At 58.5% G+C, this 18193-nt stretch overlaps 1 long non-coding RNA gene across 2 annotated transcripts in view; it reads left to right on the top strand.

Moving 5' to 3' along the window:
• The window catches only part of LOC308176208, a 47299-nt gene extending 29386 nt beyond the window's left edge, over positions 1-17913 (top strand). Inside the window, exons 4-6 of one of the 2 annotated variants that reach the window (XR_013938142.1) lie at positions 5811-9339; positions 12460-12597; positions 13075-17913. This is a non-coding gene — a long non-coding RNA (uncharacterized lncRNA). Of the gene's footprint in view, positions 1-5810; positions 9340-12459 lie in introns of both variants that reach the window. The other variant, XR_013938143.1, reaches the window with a different exon arrangement.
• The last annotated feature ends 280 nt before the right edge of the window (positions 17914-18193 follow it).

Genomic DNA, 18193 nt, shown 5'->3' with positions numbered 1-18193 from the left:
GGTGGCACCGCTCCCTGCTGCGCGGGGCTGGCACAGTGCGTGCCTGGGGTGGGCTGGGGGGGCCTGGCAGGGTCTGGGCTCTGGGACGGGGCAGGATGGGGCTGCAGGATCCGGGGCAGGGCTGGGCTCTGCCTGCAGGGGTTGTTGACAGTTCCCCCTCTGCTGGGAAGGGCAGAAGCGTTCCCCATGGTCAGCAACTGACTGAGGATGTGCTGGGAGGATGCAGCCCTTGCCTGGGGGCTCTCATGGGCACAACCCAGGGCAGGGCTGCTCTGAGATGGCTCCTCTGGGGACCTCTGTCTGAGCCCCGTCTGTGTGTGCATGCCAGTGCCTCCGTTAATTATAACTGCTTAGCCTTTAAGCTGCCGATGGGAGTCAGCTGTACAGCAAAACAAGACAACCTCCCACCATGCAAACAGCAGCCGGCCTTGTGCCTCTTCAGGGGGAGCGTGGGCTTCTCTGCGTGTGAGCAGCGAGTGTGGCGGTGCGTGGGGGGGGGGCTCAGGCCCGTGTCCGGCAGCTGCTTTCCAGCCACACGTGAGCAGGAGTGACAAACAGCCTCGCTGCAGCCTGAGGACTAAACTCTTCTAGGCAGGAATGAGATGCCACCAAAGCCAGATCACAGCTTGAATTTCAAAGAACAAATACCTCGAAGAGGCTGGCTATGAGCACTGGGGCCGGGCGGTGGAGGTGGGGGCGTGCAGGTGCTGCTGGGCACCGCTGGTGGTGCTGGGTCAGCGTGGGCCCCTCCTGCCCCGCCAGCTCTGCGGAGGGAGCCAGTGCCCACAGCAGTTGTCAGCTGGTGCACGATGCTTGCTCATGAGCTGCAGGCAGGAGCTGCAGTGTACCAGCCAAAATGTTCCCCAAATAGAGAAGCTATTAATAGCTGGGCGAGGAGTTTGGGGAGAGGCAAGCGGGCTCTTCATGGCCAGGTTCTGTGCCGAGCAGAGCCCTGTGCTGCCTCCCCTGGCTTCATAGTCACTTTCTTCTGCCTTGGGAGCACTTTTTGCTGCTGCTGAGACCTGAAGGCTGTCTCAGAGGCTGGCTGTCAGAAGCTGCTCCCTGTGCATCACCTCCTGCTACTGCAGGGAGCATCCTGGGGACACCAGTTTGTGGCCGCAGCATGGGGCTGCCTGACTGTGTTGGGGCTGGCTGCCTTGTGGGTGGTGGATGCCCACGTTTAGCTGCTCCGGTGGCGTGGTTTGAGCTCCTTCATGGCTGTGAAGGGTGGGGAAGCCACGTGTGGGAGGCCAGAAGCAGCCCTATGCACAGCGTCCCATCCTAGGGCATCAGAATGGTGATCACCAGCAGAACACCTTCCTTGTGTAGAAAGAGATGGCATGGGAGGGCACATGGAGCACGGTGTGGGCAGGCTGGAGAGGTGAGGGTGGGTGGAAGCTGGGCAGTTTGTGAGCCCACCATAAGCTGGGTTTCCAAATGCGGTTCCTTGAGCAGTGCCCAGGAAGAGCAGGGCTGCTGCTGCCATCTGCTCCGAGCCTGAACACCTGAACGGGGGCACTCGTGCAATACCTGTCACATCCAAGGGCTTGCACAGAGATGTCCCTTGGGAGGGTAAGCAGTGCTGCAATGTTGACCTGTTCCTAGCCAGCCGCCTTAAAAGCACTGCATGAGCTTTGTCCTAGGTGCCCCTGTCACTTCCCAAATGCCTGTTAATAAAGGTTGTTCATCCCTGCTGAGGTGCCTGGTCTGCTCTGGGGGTGCGGTGGCAACCGGACAGATGACATGTTCTGCCTCTTGTCTATGTAATATGCGAGCTATGTTTTCTCCCTCTCCTTTTAAGACCCATTTTTTTTTGTGAAATAATGCTGCTGAGCTCGGCGGGCTTCAAAGCAGGAGCCGTGGCCGCCGACCCCTCTCCAGGTACCTGTGGGGCTGTGAGCGGGCGGCCCCGGCCCGCGGCACGGCGCTGCTTGCTGTGCTGTGCTGGCTGCGGGGCGCTGGGACACCCGCTCAGGCGTCTGGGAGGAAGAAGTGCTTGGCGGTTTGCAAACAGAGGCTTTTATTGCAGCTGACTGCAGGCTGAGGCAGCAGCTCAGTGTCACTTCGAGATGCTGCAGATGACCGCGATGTCTGCGCTTCCTGGCAGAAGGTGTCTGCGGTAGCTGCTCCCGCCAGGTAGCCGGTGGTATGACCCCGAGGGGGCAGGGGGGCTTCCAGGGGCTGCGTTCCCCACCTGGGGTATATTGACCACTTCACGACAGGCGTTGTTGCCCTTAGCACCGAGGGCTGGGCTGTCGGCTGGGTTGCGCTGGCACTCTGTGTGCCGCTACAGCAGGGCGTGCGGCAAACATACCGGGAATGCATAATGAGATTAGATTTGACAACCCATCTTCCTGGGAACATCTATGTAATCTGTAATAAAATGAGATCAGCCAGCTGGAATCGCCACTCAGCTACCACTAAATCAGAACGCATTTCTCACGCTGGCCGAGCCTCCCCAGCTCCCCGCGTGAACGCGCCGCGCTCTGTGGCTGCTGCCGCCCCGCGTGCCCATGCAGGGCCCCGAGCTGGCCCTCCTAAACCAGGAGCAACGGGCTGCCCGCGTTCCCTGCTCGATGCGGGCAGCAGAGCTCTCTGCCCCTGAGCTCAGTGCGCAGTGATGTGCCTCGAGTGTGTCTGGGGTTACAGGCTGCCTTTCTCCTGGTTCGTTTTGACCTGCAAAAGCGGGTGGGTAGTGCCGAAAGGTGCAGGGTCGTGCTGGCACTGCACAAGTGTCTGGCTACCCCTGCTGCAGAGGCGAGACCCGGAGGTGTTGCGGGGGGCCCTGCCCACTGGAGGGGCTTTCTGTGTGGTGGGGAGGGAGGCGCAGAGATGGGGCTGCCTGCGGGGTCCCAGCTGGGGCCAGCTTTGGGCCAGCTCTGCCCGCAGGGCTGCGCTCCCCAGCCACCAGCATCCTCTGGGCTCCACCGGGGCTGCCTTGTCGGGGCTCAACCTGGCGCTGAGGCCTGGGCTTCGTCCCAGCTGACTTGGTCATATTCTGGCTGTAGTCAGTGGGGTTTGTGTGTTTTTTATTTAATTTTTATTTTTTTTGAAGAAGGGACCGTCTCAGCTGGATAGAAAGCCAACACACAGGCTGTAAGGATGTTTTTGGTAGGACAAGTGGTTGGGGATGACCTGGACGCATTCTGTGTTTTTTGCTCTAGATCCTGTTTCCTTGAAGAGCGCTTTCCTATTTTTGTGTTCTGTGGGGTTTTTAGCCAGGTTTCCTAGGGAAAGGAGGCATGCGTAATGGCAGTCCATCTGCCCGTCTCCCTGCGGGGGACAGAAGGCGCAGCGCTGCGGGGTGCTGTGGGAAGTGGGGCTGGGCACGGGATTGCTGGAGCGGCCGCCAGCCCCCGCAGCCTGAGGAGGGACCCGCGCTGTCCCCAGGGGCTGCGGGTGCCACCGTGCCGGAGGCAGAGCTGCCTGCAGCTTGGCAGCACAGCCGTCCGTGAAGGGTTAACACATTTCTTTAAGGATATTCCATTTTCTAACTACACACCCCCCACCGTGTTCAATGAGAAATGCAATGCTTTTTGCAAATTTGCATTGCTTTATATTTTGCCGTATCTTTTAAAAACTTTATCAGAAGCCTAAAGGGTACGATTAAATTCCTGTCTGAGCTGCGGCTCCTGCAGCACAGGAAGGTACTGGATTTACTTTAGATGCTGTTTTATGTCCTACTCGTTGGTGCTAATTTGGTCAGCAGAAACAGTGCCTCCTTGAAGTCCTCAAGGACATGCATGAGCCCAGTGATGAGCCAGGCAAAAAGCAGCACGTAAGGTACACCTGAAACAGGCTGGTCCTGTGCTTTTGGTGTAACTGTGCACTAGAATCTTAAAGTACCGTGGAAAACAGTGAGCATCTAGAAGCAGAATCTGGCGTTCGGCCTGCAGCCCGTGTCACCGGGGCGAAGGAACTGTCTGGCTGCCCAACAAGGCTGCAGGTCGGGGCCACGGTCACTCAAACTGAACGCTGCAGGGAGAGCGGCTGGCAGCACCGCTCCTGTGAGTGCAGGTGGCCCGGGGGCACTGCTGCAGAGCTGTGCTGATGGTTCCTGGTGCCGGTGTTCCTGGTGCCGGGGCCAGCAGCCGCGGTGCGAGCTGGGCTGTGTGTGGCCAGACCCTGCTGGGGCTGCCCCGAGCCCACCCGGGCAGAAAAGCCCTGGGACAGCACTGAGGGCAGTGTGAGTCCCAGTGGCAACTGGGTACGGCAGCATCATCAGTGTGTCGAGCGGGGGGAATTAAGAATATACGGGTATAGACGCAGAACGGTGTCAGTAAATATTTCAGTTTAATGTTGCTGCTCTTGGCGTCTCAGTCACATCCTTGTCACCTGCTGTGAATCCCTGAGCAGGAATTTTGTGCTAGGGTCCTGCAGCAGGGCCACCCCGCACCCCTCCTGTCCCAGGGCAGACAGAAGTGCCCTAAAACTCCCAATTTCTTAGTGTTGGTGCTCCCGTGGTGGTGGAGTGGGTCAGCCCCGGTTGTCTCCTCCATGCTGGTCGTGGTGCTGAGGGCACAGAGAGCTTCAGGTCCCCCTGTGGTGCCACGTGGGCTGGGGACACAGAAGGGCCAGCGGTGTCCGGGTGCAAGCCTTGGGCAGGGCGCTGGGCACGGGGCGCTCCCTGCCCGCTGCTCCTCTTCCTCCCACACCCAGGCATCACCGGCAGCGCCAGCTCCCACCTGGGGCTTACGGCCCCAGCACCCCCAACGGACGCGTGCATCATCTCCACAGCCCCTGCTACTCCAACCTTTGTGAGATCTTCACTCTAGGACTAATTAATTTTTAATAATATGCAGCATGCTTGTTTTCAAAAAAAGTAAATTAATTTGTAAACCATTTGCGCTATTTTATCTGTCACTTAAGCTTCTGGGATTTGCAATTTTAATGCATTACATCAGTTAATCAAAATTCTCTTCCAGCAACAGTTTTAATTAAACCCACTTTCACTATTTTTTGCTAATTCAATGCTGTAGCTGAAGGCTGCTAATTAGATCATGATTTTTTTTTTGTTTTACATTCACCACTTATATTACAAAGCTGCAAAAGGGGAAAAAAGGAGGAGCGCGGGCGGTGGGGGCCAGGGCAGTGCCTCCTGTGGGGCCAGGGCTCAGGGTCAGTGCCTCACCAGGGCTTTTCCCGAGGGCCGGGCACTGGGCTCGTGCTCCGGCTGCCTGGGAGGGGGCCTGGCCCCACGTACATGAAGACGAAGGGTGCCACAGGGCATCCCCAGCCCGGCGAGAGGGAGTGCCAGGGGCTGAGGGGCTGTGGCTAAAGAAAACCTGGGAGAATGGAATGGAAACAAACCCTAGAAGAGCCCCACGTTTTTACAGGTTTAAATGTAAAACTCCTCCTGACAGTGAGGGCTGGGCAGTGGTGCAGTGGCTGTTCCATGTTCAATGTTCACATTGCTGACTTCCAGCCCTCATTATTTCTTGTTCCTGTTCTTGATGCTTGGGACCCAAGTGAACGCCCCCGGTTTGTTGGACACACGCAGGTGTGCTCAGTGCCGCAGCAGTGCGGGTGGAACCAGCGCTGTGCATCGCTCTGCGCCCTGCGCCGCTGCTGCCCTGAGCGTGCAGGGGTGGGCACGGACGGCCGTGTGCCCGGTCTGGTCTCAGCAGGGATTTCTGCTACGGGTTTTTCTTTTATGGCTGCAGCTACCTCCAAACAGCAGGGGGTGCCAGGGCCCGTCCCGGCAGCATTGGTGCCCTGGCAGGGCTGAGCCGTGCTGGGTGTTGCAGCCCGCTGGGCTCCTGGTCTGGCCGGAGCCACCTGCGCCAGGCTCGTCCCTTTTTTCCCACCAGCACGTCCTCCCTGCCCGCCTCCCCCAGCGCCGGCGGTGCCAGCTGCCCCTCGCCCACGTGCCCATCTCGGCGAGGCCCTGGGAAATGTTACCGCGCTGAATCACGTCTGACTGGGAGCCAAGCCCTGCGACGCTGCGCCGCTCCTCGCGGAGAGCGGGGCTGGGTTGGATCCGCTCTGGGGCTGTGGGAGGCTGCAGACCCCCGCTGGGGAGCTCCTGGGTGTGCTGGGTGCCTGGGGGACACCAGTCCCCTTGGTCGTACAGCCCTCACCTTCCTCCGTGCCCGTGCTGGGCAGTTTTATTTTTACCTCCTGCGGGCGAAGCCTCTCCTCGTATCGCTTCTGCGTGTTCCCTGTCCATCACCGTGCCCTGCCCTCGCACTGCAGGCGGGTGGGACGCCCCTCCGAGCCCCCAGACAGCCCCTTCCCCGTGCGCCCCTGCTGTACGTACTGCAGCCAGCTCTCCCCTTGGTCACCCCCATGTCCCCTGTCCTCGCTGGGTTGGTTCCTGAAGCGCTGGCTGGTTTTGCCCAGCTCCGGCCCTGCTGCTGATGCAGCCCATGCTGTACCTGTGGAAGAAATATCCCTCAGGGTGGGCCAGCAGCAAAATGAGGCATTTCGCTGAGCATTGGAGCTTGGCTTGCTCCCTGTGGAGGGCAGAGGACCCCAGGTGCTGGCAGCAACGGCTGGTGCTGGCCCCATCCCTTGCCAGGTCCTGGGCAGCCCACACCGAGCAGGGGTACGGGCTCTCACCCCACGCTTTTCCAGTTGTTTTCTGACTGTGAGCACCCCCCCCAGACTTGGGAGTAACCCCCTGTTGCGGAGTAACGTTGTCCTGGTGCAAGCGTTGCACGTAACTTCTGAAGCAGCAGCTTTGTAAAATTATGTGCTGTAATTGCAAAACCTCGTGGAGTACGGACATCATAACGTTCTTATTACAGACACAGCTCCTTCTCTTTCGGCTGAATTTCTAAATCCAGCCCCTAAACAAACAGCTCTGCAGCAATTGACACCTGATCTGTTATTCAGATTCAACAGCAATATCTGCTCTGACAACTTGCTAACAAGCTTCTACGACAACAGTCAACATTGAGATAAATGGCTTTGACAGGCCCTTGCTAAATTAGCAAATGTAAATGCGATCCAAAACGCTGTCCTGAATCCATGGTAGTCTTTTTGTGGCAGAGACAAGCTAAATATATTATTGCCTTTGCAAGCTGCACGGCGTATTTGCACCGTTTTGGTGCTCTACAACCAACCACGTACCTGACCCCAGCACAACGATGACCCGCAGTTGCTCTTGTCCCTGTCTGCTCTTCTTGTTCCGTCAGGGGAGCCACTGGCATGGCCCCTGCGTGGCCGTGCAGCCCTGGCAGCCCCCGTCCCCAGCCCTGCCACGCTCCCGGCTCCGAAGCAGCTGGGCTGAAGGCTGAGCAGACCCCGTCGGGTGACGGAGCCCCCTCCCTGCCCCACGCAGCCCCTGGGTCTGTCCGGCCGCTTCCAGGACCACAAGGAAAGTTGTGGCCTGGGATGAGTGGGGACCCCAGCCCGGGTGCCAGTGCCTCCAGCACGCAGCCGGGAGGAGGAGCTGCTGGCGGAGGTGTCCCCTGGGGGACCTGTCCTCTCCACGCAGGGACATGCGCGCCTGGTGCTGCGCCTGCAAGTTCAGGGCATTTGGGCAGCCAGAGGTCCCTGCACCCCCTGCTTGCTGGTAATGCACTCTGATGGGCAGCGGGGCCCTGTCCCAGACCCAGTTTCTCTCTAGATATTTGCTTTGCTCATGTCTTGGTTATTTTTTTTAATGCATTTTAATTAGCCAAGGTGCAGAAATGCAGAGGTCATATTTACACCTCCCCCGGTTCTGTTCCAGTCCCGTTGTTCCTGCTAATTGTGCATACACACAGATCAGTCCAACGGGTAGCATTTGGCAGCAAGAAGATTTTTAACTTAGAAAATGGAAAAAAAATAAAATGATGACAAGCTTATTTATTTGTGCAGCCAATACTGCCAATTGCTGTATTTTAGAGGCATTTTTGCCATTTACTGAAGTCAGTTGGAACAGAGAGACAAAATCCAACATTTGTGACATCTCAGACAGCTTGGAAGGGCTCTTTCGTATGCAGCAGAACTCAGCAGGCTTGACATTTGAAACTCACTTATTTCACTGCCAGGCAAAACCTTATGCCTTTATACTGTATTTTTCCTGCTGTTTCTCAGTGCAGGAATTCCTACTTTTTCTGGTTTCATACCATTATGAGCAGACCAGCTTAAAAAAAAATCTATGCTGTAATAACAAAATTGGCTTTGAAATAGCGGAAATCTGGATTGTCCGTGTGGTTCCAGGCACAGAGGGAGCTCTTGGATACCCACATGTTAGCTTTGTTCCTTGCCTATAGTCATAAGCAATGGGAGGGTTTGCAGTCATTATATCACTATTCTGAACACCTAAAACACATGAAATGTGAAATTTTCAAAGATTGCTTGATGTTTAGCTTCTTTAGAATTAATTCATGTACTAAATAATAATCTCTGATGTGCTGCAATATGCATCCGTGTAAAACATTTCCCCTGGAGCGAGGAGAAGCTGCACTTCAAATGCTCCCGGGCTGCTGTGCTGCTGCTATCCAAACCCCCTCGTCAGCCCTCGGTCCCTTCCCCTCCAGCCCTTCGGTCCCTGTTGTGCTGGGACGTTTGAAACCCTCCATTTAATGGGACTGGGCTTTATTTTTCCTTCCCTCGCACCTGAAGCTGAGCAGCCTGGGGGACAAGGCTTGGCAACAAACCCCCCCGGCTGGGCTCTGCTCCCACCCAGCGCCCAGCCTTGTCCTGCAGGGATGGGACGGTCCCAGACAGGACGTGCAGCAGTGGGGCTTGCACAGGCCCCCAGCCCCTCGTCCCACACTGGCAGAGGTGCTGGCACAGGGGGACGAGGCCGGTTTGGGTGCGTGGCACCGCTGGCACGGACGCTCCCACGCCAGTCCCAGCCTGGCCGTCCCCTCACAAGGGCTGGGAGCAGGCAGCAAACCCTGCGACAGGGGTAGGAGGTGCTGGGGGAGAGGCCCGAGGCCAGGAGCGCTGTGCTGGAGGAGCACAGCCCGCGGCTGCCCCTTCCAGCTGGGAGCCCCGCAAACGGCCCCTCGGCCCGCGCAGCTGCGGCTGGGCACCCTGCACAGCACTGCTCCTGCTCCCAGCAGCGGCCAGGGCAGGGAAAAAGCCAGCCTGGGGGCCGGGGGAGCAGAACTGCTCCTTGGGAAGCGGCAGGAGGGAGCTGAAGGCTAATTATCCCTCATTAGCAGCTACCAGGTGCACTGAGCTACATAAATGGGAAGTGCAGGCAGCCCTGGTGTGGGTGTTTCTGGGTCATTTTCTGAAGTAAAAATATAGGAGGGGGAGAAGTGCTGCTTGGCTTGTGCTGGGCAGGTCTTCATGGGCTCTGCGTGTTGTCTGTGGGGCTGCTCAGCGACTGCCGATGCTGAGTGCTGGTGCTTCCTGTGGGGATACCTATCTGTCGCCTGGAGTTCCTCTTTATATGTAAGGCAAACAGGAAAAACAGTGGGTTTCTGTCTGAGGTGATTTCTGCTCTCTGTATCCCAATATAGCCTCACCAGACCTGAGCGATCACAGCATTTCTTACGTCTGCATGCGATGCTAATGGTTCATAAGGTTTCTGCATTAGGGCAAGCTAAAATTTGCTACCTGCTAAAGCAATTGCAAGCGACGAATCAATGCCCTGGGGGAAGTGTCTGCTTGCAGCAATCAGTATGTTTCATTATTATTTTTTTTTTATGAGCAATTTAGAGGGAAACAAATCACTGCTACTGAAGCTTGCAGGTTATGTAAATGCTGGTGGGGTGATCTGGGTTGCACAATAGCTGGGCTGCTCGAACATATGTTTTGATTTGGAGGAGTATAAAGCCAGGCACCTGGAAACAAAGAAGACCTGATAGTGGGCTGCGCTCTGGAAAGCAGTCATTTAAAGGCTTCCCGAGGCTGTGGGGAGCAGCGAACTCTGTTGCTCTGCGTAACGCCGCTGATAAGAGCTGATGCAGCCCCGCGTGTGCAAGCAGTGGTGTTATGAAAAAGGCTGGAGGAGGGTATGGCGTTGAGTCTATTATTGGAAAGCAGGTCTAATTTTGTGCGTCTCTGCTTCAGGAAGGATACCCATGATTGGGAAGTGGTTTGGGAAAGACCCACAAAAACCTCTTGAAGTTAGAAAACCCCGGAGCAGGGCCTCAGCCTGGGCAGAACAACTGGGAGCTGGAGAAGCAGCGGCTGTATCCCTGCCCACAGGGACAGCCTGGGGACAGGGCTTAGGGCAGGAGGCAGCTCTGCGGGTCACTGAAAGGCAGAAAGCACCTAACAGTGGGGCTGGAAACCCGTATCCCACGTGGGGAAGGCAGTGTGGTTTGCCAGCCCTGGGCTGGGGCGATGGGGTCGTTCCCTGTGCGAGCCGTCGTGCCGGAGGTGCCGTCTCTGTCCCTGCTCCTGCCACGCAGCTCTTGTGGGCAGGGGCCTCCTGTGCTCTTACTGCTGGGGGGGCGTCACCCCATGTTAAATGGTGTCTGGTGTGACCGTGGGGCAGGAGAACAGCCCCCCCAGGAGCCACCGCCAGGGTTGTCACCTTGGTCCCCTCTTAATGCAGGGCACCAGCCGGGCTGCACCCACCTCCAGCCCCCATCAGGCCACACGGGGCAAGGAGGCACCCCCAGGGCCACCCCCCCCCCAACCCCACCGCAGAGCTTCTGCCTCACTGATGGGGGGTGCTGGTGTGGCCGCTGTGCCTCTGGAAGAGCCTCCTTCACACCCTCCCGTGGGGTCGTAAATCAGCTTTGGGCTTCTCCTGCTAGGGCTGAACAATATTTTGGCTTAGAAGAACCCAGCTGCTCTAAATGCCAGCTCGCTTTATGATTCAATGTCTGCACAGGCAGACGCAAGGCAGTAACGATGCCATTCTTCAGGGCTTATTCCAGGAACAAAACCTCTTCCTTCCCCCTTGGTGGGTCCCCTCTATCAGGAGCTGCTGCAGAGCCGTGACCCGCAGCGGGGACGTGGGGCTGGGATGTGCCAAGGCTGCCCCTACAGAGCCCCGGGCAGCAACTGGCCCTGGGCAGGTGGAGGTGGCCCCTGATGGCACCAGAGCCAGCAGATCAGAGAAGAGCTCGTGGCAGGGGGCCCTCTCCGGTCCCACCGGCAATGCCCCAGCTCGCGAAGCCTCTGGCATCCTTGCAGTTGCTTTCCGTACCTTTGGAGCCGAGCCTTCATTGCTGTATTTCTGCCCAGCTGCAGTGCTCTGACCCCGCTGGGATGCCCGGCACGCATCCTGCCCTGGTCCTGCGTCCCTGCTCTGTGTCTTGGGGGAAAAGCATCACTCCCACCGCCAGTGGGGCTCGTGGCTCTATGATGCTATCGGGAATAATAGGATTTAGTAGAAAAATCCCTCTTTCAAATGAAATTGATTTGGGTTCCCCCACAGTCCTGGTTTCAATGCACCAGCCGGCTGCTGGAAACACTTCCTTTGCGACAGAAAATCTATGGGAAAGTAGGCAGCCTGATGAGGTATTCATGGAGATTTTTATCATCAGCTTTCGCCCGCTGCAAAAAAAAAAAAAAAAAAAAAAAAGCAATCCTTATTTTTAGTGAGCTATGGATACAGCTGTAATAGAGGAAAATTTCTCTTTTCCTACCCAAATCTGCACGTGACAGATCCAGGCGTTTGGTCACTGGGCTCCCCCCGGGTAGCCCGTCTTTGTGCTGGGCACAGAAGGGCGCGGGTGGGCGAGGAGCCAGAGACCTGCAGACAGAGGCTTGGGTCCATTTGCCTTCGCAGGGACGGCTGGAGGTCGGTCAGAGGGGAAACGCTGGCAGCAGACACCTCTTGGACTAAGGAGCATGACATAGGAAGGCCGGTGCCTGGAAACCGAAATGTAACAAATGGGCTAGTAATTGTTTCCTGTTTTATTCCGGATTCATTAGGACAACTTAACGAGGCTGTAAGAGATCCTCTGCTGGTAGTGGTGCTCGGGATGACCCCGACGCCGCAGCCCAGCCGCTCCTGCTGGAGCCGAAGCAGGCGAGGGTTTGGGCAGCGCTGGGCCGCTCCCGTCCCCGTGAGCGGTGTTCCCTTCCAGCCCAATGATCCCCGAATCCCAGCCTGTCCTGCAGAGAAAGCACGGGAATGAATCACATCTGATGAATTTGCCATATCCAGAAGAATCTCCCTGCATTAGCAAATGTTTTGTTTTATTTGTTTCTGCAACCAACGTGAAAACATCCTACAGAGCCCGGCATCTGCATCGGCGCGGGTGCCAGCCGGCCTGGAGCGCGGCAGGGTGCGGGCAAAGCCGGCCTCTGCTGCTGCGTTGCTCTCGCTTCTGACCTAAAATGATCTCAAAATGCATTCAGGAGCCAGCTGAGTTCAGCCGCTGCCTCCCCTGGTGTTTTCCTGCCGCATCCCCCCGTGGGCACTGCTGGCTGGAAAGTGCCCAGGCTGCGCCCAAGATGTGCTCTGTCAGCAGCAGATGCTTAATCTGATTAAAAATAAACCTGTCACTCTTCTGTGACTGATGGGAGCCTGTTACAGCAAATCCTATTGTAGAATAGAAGTGAGCAATGTGTGCTGAATCTCTGCATTTTCTCCCTGTTGAACTCCAGGCAAGATTTGATCCGGCTCACCACAAGTCCCAGGAGGAGCTCCGTGGCTCATGTGTCTGCGCTCGTTAGTGCCCATTTATAGACACAGCTAAAATAACACCCAGCGAGGACAAGGAGACCGGGGGCCTCTCTCTGCAGGTGTGACCTTGGGCAGATCGCTCCTGTGCACCTTCCCGGGGCGGTGAGGGCGATGTGTGTGCCTGCAAAGACACGCTGCATGGAGAACGAGGCAGAAAGGAGCAGTGTCTGCACTGCGCCCACAGGCGAGCAGGCACAGCCTCAGCGAAGCTGCTGGGGGCCGTGAGAAGTGGGACTTGTCCCCTGCTAAACCAAGGGACGGCAGGAGTTGGGCTCGGCACGAGGGGGATGCTGCAGGTCAGCAGGGCACTGGGGGTGCACACGGGTGTGCAGGCACACGGCCGCGGGCACGCTCCTGGGACAGGCCCCTGCCGGGCGCTGTGCGCGGCTCTCGGTGCCGGTGGCTGCGTGGGACCCCTCGGGCAGGAGACAAGAGCTGGGGACAGCAGGGCCTCGCCAGGTGCTGCAGCTCCAAAGTCGTTTTTATAGCAAGAGGTGGTTCATGAGGCTGAGGCTGACGCAGCGCTGCCTTCCCAGGAAGGAGAATGAGGGTGCAAGGAGGTCTCTGCCCTCCCTCTCAGCTAATCAACCCCCTGCTGATGGAGACGTGTTTGCTCTGGGACGCTGGTTTGCTGCAGTGATGGGGCAACTTTGCCTGACCCTGGGGCACTCCCTGGCTGCCCTGAAGGGACGGGGAATTGATCCTCACCTCGGGATCTGCCCCCTGCCACTGGCTGCTCTGCTCAGCACGTGCTGCTGCTCTCCAGGGGTGCACAAGGCTCCTGGCAGGAATCTGGCCCCAGCTGCTGGATGTCTCCTTCTCGGGGCCACTCGGCCCTGCACCAGCATCCTGCCTCAGCGGCTGGGTGTCCTTCAGCTGGCCAGCTCCCTGCCCTGGGCACAGCAGGGTGCTGTGCACAAGCCTCGTGCAGCACGGATGGTGCAGCAGCGTCCTGGCAGGCGCTGTTTGTGCGAAGCAACGGAGCTGTGCTTCTGGGAGTGGGGCTCTCCTCTCGGTAAACAGATGTCTGCAGACAATTGGCTTCATCTGGGCTCTTTGGCTTTGTTTGTGGAGCACTCCGGCTGCAGCGGTGTTTGAAGGATGCAGGAGGGCTGCCCAGCAGCTGTGGGCATCCCTGGGTGCCCTTGGTGCAGCTAATCCCCCCGCTGCGTAAGCAGCTCACGCAGAGCTGAGCGCTCGGTGACGGGGGTGCCAGCGCTCCCGGGGGGGGACTGACCAGTTTAACGAACGACACCGGTGCCCTGCCCACAGCTGCCCATGCTGTCTGGCCCGTAGCTTTGCCTGCTACAGGGCTTGTTTCACCCACCCAGACCCAGACGTGTGGCTCCTGCACCTTGCACCATCACTTCTTAGCGGGTACAGGAGCGCTTCATCGTCTTGTAAGTCTGCTGGTAGAGAGACAGGGAGAAACAGTTTCTCCACAATGATAAGTAATTAGTTGCTTCCTGGGATTCAGTTATTAAATTCTTAATTAGAGATGGGCTACAATGTGTGGTAACATTGGCCTCAAGCTCCCAGCTGGCAGCTCTGTCCCTGGGAGCACCTGCAGCAGCAGCATGCTGTCCTTGCTTCTTGGGCTAATCCTGGTGGCCCTGGGGATTATGTGCCCAGGCACGGTGTGTCCAGCCCCGGCACAGACTGTCCAAGGTGATCCAGAGACGCTGCCCAGCACCTTCCTGCGCCGCCACCAGCAAACGCGCCTGAGCTCAGCAGCTGCTGGCCTCGGGGCCTCTCCTTGGTGCCTGGCTGCCAAAACCTCTTGTGGCACTAGCGCAGCTTGTTACCCCGTCTTGTCAGGGGCTGAATCACCCTGGTCTTAATTTTCAGATACCTGCATGAGAGCAGTTCTGCCCTGCTGAGCGTGCAGGGCTGCCCCGCGAGTGGGTCGCATCGGAGGTTTTGCAGCAGCCTCGAGAAATGCCTGTCCTGGGTCTGGGGGCCGAGCAGGGGGCAGGCGATGCCCCAGAGCACCCCGAGCCCTCCAGGCCAGGACTGCCTGGTGAGATCCGGGCAGAGCTTTGCTGTTTTCTTTCCTCCCAGCTGTGAGAGCAGAGCTTGGTTTTCCAAAGCATCCAGGGGGATGTCAAAAATAGACTTTGCCAGATCCGCTTTTAGTATTGCTGAATAAAGGTCTGGCGTGCTCTTCAGAGCATGGAAGGATTGGAGCCCTCTTTATCCTTCCGTGAAAGCAGCAAATTGGAAAAAAGAAGGAAAAAAAAAAAAAAGCCCTTATATATATGTATCTTATTTTGGGGATTGCTAGCCACTGAAATGAGCACTGATTTACTGGCTTTCGCTGGGAGCAGCTCTGGGACCTGCAGCACGCCACCGCAGAGCGCAGGGCCCAGGACCACGGCCCTGCAGGCACAAGCGCTGCAGTTTTGGCAGAGTGCTGGGTGCCTGCACAGCAGTCCCACGGGAGGAGGGGGCAGGACCCCCAAAGCAGGGCCTGGGGAGCCCCCAGCCCGCACCCTGCCCAGGGCTCGCCCCTTGCCCAGGCACTTCCCGGGGGCTCCCCGCGCTCAGCGAGCTCCCTGCCGCAGCCGGGGCCGTGCTGCCTCGTTCAGCTCCTTCCCTGCTCCTGCAAGTGCCACATTTAACACCTCATCAAGTCTTTAATTGTTTGTTTACTCCTTTGCTAGTAAGATGCAATATTAGTTTAATTAGAGAACAGAAAGTAGCGCACTCCTTCTTGGGAGACCAAAGTTCAGGGGAGGATTTGAAGCTGCGCTTCTCGGCTGTGCTCCCGCCTCGCCCAGCGCTCCCGTGGCACCCAGACCCCGGGGGGGCCCGGGCACCCGGCGGGCCCCAGTGCTGATACTGGCCTGGTGTGAGGGTCAGGGAACGGGGGAGCTCGGGTCCACCTTACATTTCAGCCTTAATTTTCTTTCCCCTGTGATAGGTGGCTTCACCCCCACGCACTGTTGACTCTGAAACCTAATGAAGGAAAACACGCGGAGCTATTCCTTCTGCAAATGTCACCGCGCCGTGCGCTCAGGAGGCAGAGGGGCAGCTCTAGCCTCGTTCTGCAGGATGGGAAGAGCTGCCGTGCGTGCACTGGGGGGCGATGGGGAATCCTGGAAACGGCCTCCCACGCTGCCAGATCCGTGGCAGCCAGGCAGGCACGAAGGAGGCGTGAAGGGGCCTTGAAGGAGGACAAGCTCCGGGTTTCTGCAGGAGACTGATATAACCTGAGTGTTATGTGCTTGTTTGCTGGAGCTGTCTCCTCATGCAGCAAATATCTAAGTGTCTAGAACGCTCCATCCTATTACTGACAGAGCTGAACCACAAAAGCACGATTTTCGTGGCGCTGCTCGCTGCGCGTACCCAAGAGTTACTAAAGCTTCACCGGCTGCGTTGGGAGTATCCACGGGTTTTCCTGCAGACTGTCTGAGACTTCCCACAGAAGCAGAAACGGGGATTTCTGCTTGCTCCCATCCCGTTGCTGCTGGGGAGCCCAGTGCTGGTGCTGGGCGCCGGGGAAGATGCCCCTCGTGCTGCTGCTGCTGCCCCTGGCGGGACGCGGCGGGGTGCTGGAGCTGCGCAGCCGCGTTTGCTCCCAGAGCTGCCATCAGCAGCTCGCGCCATCGCCAGCGCGTGGTCAGTGGGGCTGTTTCCACCCGGCCCTAGCAGGGTGCAGTGCCTTGCAAGCAGCGCTGGGGGGGAAGCTGCCTGCTGAAGCCTGGCTCTGGCGGCGCACCCGAGGGTGGCCGGTAGAGGTTTTACCACCGCGGGGTTGTTGGGTGCCGAGGCCTCCCCCCAGGCAGGGAAGTGTCAGACATGCCCAGCGGTCCCCCAGTACTGACCGTGTCTGTGCAGTGTGCAGGGAGTAAACGGACCGGGAAATCAGCAGTAAATATTATTAAGTACTTCTACTTCTTCTGCCTGTTCTCCAAATGGGGAAAACGCCCTGGTTCAGCCCACAGTTTTGGCTATTTTCCTCTCAGCCGTCCCTCTCCTGCAGGTCCTCATGGGCTCTGATACACGACGGAGCCCGTAGACTCCCGCAGATGAGGCAACTCCGTAAAATGCAATCCTGTGCCCGTGGGAGGTTTGACAGAGGCTCAGCGCTGCCAACAGCAGCTCAATGCGTCTGTGCCAGGATGGGCCGGGGGGAGGATAACGTCTGCCACGAGGCCTCCCCCTCCCCGGCCAAAACCGGGGGGGTCGTGGCCCTGCCTAGGGGCTCCCCGAGGCATGCGGGCGCTCCCCTGGGGGTGCCCAGGGGACGGACCCGTGCGGGGCTGGGTGACCGCGGCACAGCCCGGCTCCTGCTCTGCTGGCACGGCGGCCGGGAGCGCTGCAGGGCGCAGGGTGCCCGTCCAGGGTCGAGTCCTGAACTCGGACACGGGGCGGGTGGGGGTGCACCTGAGAACACCCCGTACCTGTGGGGACTGGAGGTGGCTTTAAACGTCTGCAGCTGTGATTTTCAGGGGAGGTTTCAGTGTCCTTGCGTCTGTCGTGTGGCGAATATTGCCACATGGCCGGTGAAGTACAGGATCACACGAAAATACAAAATGCATTTTAGCTGTGGTACATTCGGAGATGCTTGTAAAACACTGCGGTTTGTCTCAGAAATGCCTAAAAATAACATTCGGTTACCAAACCACTGCTGTATGTGCAGCAGCGAGCCGTGCCAGGCAGCTGGGGGAGCTCGGCAGCAGCAGGGTTTGTGCCCCCGCCGGCGTGGTGCTGGCAGTGCCAGCCCTGGCCCCCCCAGGGACACGGCCCCCCGGCTGCGGCTGCTGCTCCCCCGGGGGCTCACCGTGAGTAGCGATGGTTCGCGTTATCTGATTGCAAACCAGGGATTTATTCCCTGGGCCATGGGCGATGTGAACCCTCCTGTGCGAGGAGCAGCCGCTGGTGCGTGCAACAGCCAGGGGCTGACGATCAGCATCTCGGAGCATCTGCCAGGCAGGCGGTGCCAGTTTCCAGCACTGCGTACCTCGGGTGCCTGTGCCGGGCTGTGTAGGTGCTGTGCCATCGTCCCAGCGGTGCAGCGTGGCAGGGGGACGTCCACGGCTGGGTGGAGGGGGGTGAACAGAGCAGCTCCACAGCACCGGATGCCCCCCAGGCTGTGTCCCCGGGGTGCCAGTGGCCACGGGCCGCACCGACCTCCCCAAAGCACGCCAGGGAAGTAACTGCCCTGTGGGTCCCCGAGCTGATGGTCATGGCCAGAGCACTCAGTGCAGGGCGATGTGCTGCAGCCCTCGGAGCACTAGAGGGGCAGGGACAATCGCAGTGGCATGGTGGCACAGCGGGCGCTGTGCTGCCCGGCCACGCTTCGGCTGGGACTGTGCTGGGGGTTCTCAGCTATCCGAAAAAGACTGTAGCTTCCCGGGTCAGCAAAAAGATCTGTGGAGACAGCAAATCCCTGCCAGAGTGCTTGAGCCAGGAGAGGAGGCAAGCAGCCCCGCGGTCTGGTTGGCGCTGCCCTTGCCGTGCCCTGCTGGGAGGCTCGGGGCGGCGCGGGGCTGAGCTGCCACCAGCACCCTGCGGAGAGCAGGGCCCGAGCAGGGCTGGTGGTCGGGGGGAGCTCTGGGCCCTGCCAGCCCCCACCCTGCAGCAATTTCTAGTGCAGAGCTGTAATTCCTGGAGCTCCTGCCGGCGCTGGGAAGGCTCCATCAGCGCGGG

The sequence above is a fragment of the Anser brachyrhynchus genome, assembly GCF_964034855.1.
Source record: "Anser brachyrhynchus genome assembly, chromosome: 11".
Classification (NCBI taxonomy): Eukaryota; Metazoa; Chordata; class Aves; order Anseriformes; family Anatidae; genus Anser; species Anser brachyrhynchus.
This window is presented reverse-complemented; position numbering and strand designations above follow the sequence as displayed.